The sequence below is a fragment of the Teleopsis dalmanni genome, chromosome X (genome assembly GCF_002237135.1).
Source record: "Teleopsis dalmanni isolate 2A chromosome X, ASM223713v2, whole genome shotgun sequence".
NCBI classification, from domain to species: Eukaryota; Metazoa; Arthropoda; class Insecta; order Diptera; family Diopsidae; genus Teleopsis; species Teleopsis dalmanni.
In genome coordinates this window covers 25,312,435-25,315,111 of record NC_051848.1, presented here as the reverse complement: position 1 = coordinate 25,315,111, position 2,677 = coordinate 25,312,435, and positions in this window count along the sequence as shown.

Sequence of the window (2,677 nt, the reverse complement as noted above, 5' to 3'; positions counted from 1 at the left end):
ACCAAAAACACTCCACAAGGAACAAAAAACTCATAGAGGCTGTAATAATGTTAATTTATTATTGACATTAACATCAACATTAATATTATTATATTATCTAATAATAATTGTTAATAGTACTTACAAAATTATAAACCTTTCCTTAAAATCGGAAAGTAAATCAATAATATTATTAGCGGTTTATAAAATAGGCTATGTTGCTTACTGCCATTTTTTCTCTAAGACTTTTAAAATTGTAGTCTTTTGCACCCAAAAGGCGAAAATCCTGAAATTCTGAAAGAGCCTTTCGGTTAACGACAGAAAAATTATATTGGTTTGGTTCTGGTTTTCATTCTAAGCCTTTGTTTAAAATCGTGTCATTATTAAGGGGCCAATAAAAATTTATACCGAAATTGTAATAGTGTAAGATGAATCTAGTCTATACAAAACAATGGTTTGTTATTTGACTGAGTGATTTAATGTAGAGTGCTTGAAAGTAGAGTTTTCAACAAGCCACAGAGAGTAATGTTTTTTCGTCAAGTTATAGATTTAAGAACAAGCGAAATACTCCGCTGCTTTAACTAAAACGTAGACTACTCAGTATTATGGTGTCATTACTAACAGATCACTGGATATTACTGATATAACTGATATTTGTATGTGTCAATATTCATCTTTTGCCAAAAAAAGAATAAAAATGTTTCGAAAATGTTTCTATCCAATTGATAAAACTGTGATTCCTTGAAATTAGACCTATAACGAATGTTAAATACTTATCAAATGATCATTGGAATGAGTTTTCAATAAGATGATAGAAAAATCTTCTAAGGATGCAAGTGACCCATACCATTTGCATGCTCGATTCATGCACGACTCAATTAAGTCATACATGCCTACGGTCATGCTCAGCTCAAAATCCTTCTCAGCTCGAAAAAGTCAATTGTAAGAAAAGCCAAAAATAAACATTTACTACTTTTTACACAGCTATAGTTACTTCAAAACAACATCCTTGTTCTGACCAGTCTAGATCTTGATTTAACCTGGATCAAAAGATTTCTTTGCGCTGAAAAGTTTATTATAGCAAATAAGTTTATAGGTTGAAACATGTTGAATAACGTCACCCACTTGTTCAAAGTTAAAGTCTCACTTTAACTTAAGATTAATTGTTCTTTGGGTACTTCTTAAAGAACGCTTGAACTCTAGAACTAAACAAATCTCTTGGAAAGGTGCTAAAACTCACAGCCTATGTTTCCGGACTCCACATACAATCAATCCCCAGTAACCGTTCTTTTGGCTTTTCTTTTTCACTTTGATGTTGTCACCATATTTTTTATTTTTATTATTTGTGAGTTAAAACTAAAATAATATTAAAGTTCACTAAGAATAAGAAACTGAACTACTAGGTTTTGTTTTATACTAAACTTCGCAAAGACTTATCGGACTTCAAACAGAGTAACATCAATAACAAGGGGCCAATATTGAAGGAACTTGTTCTGAGTGCCTATTAAGACATTAAATTATGTATTTCAGTCTTCTTCCGATTGCTCTATTAAATTTACCTACCTTGCACATAAACTTTGTCTGAGTTTTCAGTTTAGGCTAAGAAATTAGACAGTCTGTTATTTTGTCATAATAATAGCATTAAATAATAACAATATTGAGTTATGTGATAAAATAATCTAATAACTACTGATAAAATCTTTACGATATTAATAAAAATTTTTAATTATCTAACTTATTAATTTTAATGGGCATTTGATTAGTATTGAACATTGCTCGTATCATCCCAGACCACTTCAAAGAAAATAACTGGCAGACATATTTAAGCTATCCTGTTTGCATACACGTATATATATTTATAATGATAGACTATTAAATTAATTAATGTATCCTTAACAAAGAACAAAGAGAAAGTTCACTCCGCACACAAGAAACGCATGCCCATATAGTCAGCCGATACGCAAGCCGGTATAAATAGATGTGGTATAAACATACACCACATACATATATATGTACATGCTAAGCACTATAAATTTATATAAATCATGTATATTTATGATTTATTTTTATTATTGAATAGAAACGTTCGCAACTATGAAAGTTAACCAGTCCGCAAATAAAAAATCTTAACCCACAAATGCATGCTTCAGCACGTTCCGATACAAAAAGTCCTGCCAGAGCCAACACGTGCTATTCGGCGCTACTCTACTCTTCTACTCTTCCACTCTTCTACTCTTCCACTCTCATATGCTAATTTATTTTTCTTTAAATTAAAATCGTCAAGGATATTTTTTATTCTCTGTGTTCTGTTCCACATAAAAGCTTTTTAAGTACACTTGAAAAACGAAGAAAAAAATATGTTTAAATATAAAATAAAATTATCCTTGAGACTGTCACAAACAAAGCCAAAAGTATTTAAAGCACAATAAAGTAAATGTTACCGTTAATGTGTGGTATGAATCAGGAAGGATGTGTTTTGTATTTATTCAGATTAAAGAAAGATATCATCTGTCTTCTACGTAAAATAATTTATATTTAGTATTTCAGTGACTTAAAGTGAAGTCTTTTTTTTGGAATATGCAGACTTAAATATACTCTTTAATCTTCCACAGATACTATACATTGAGGTTATAGAATAGAAGAAGAAGAATAAACTTTATATATTTTTTAGTATATACTTACTTACTTACTTACTTAC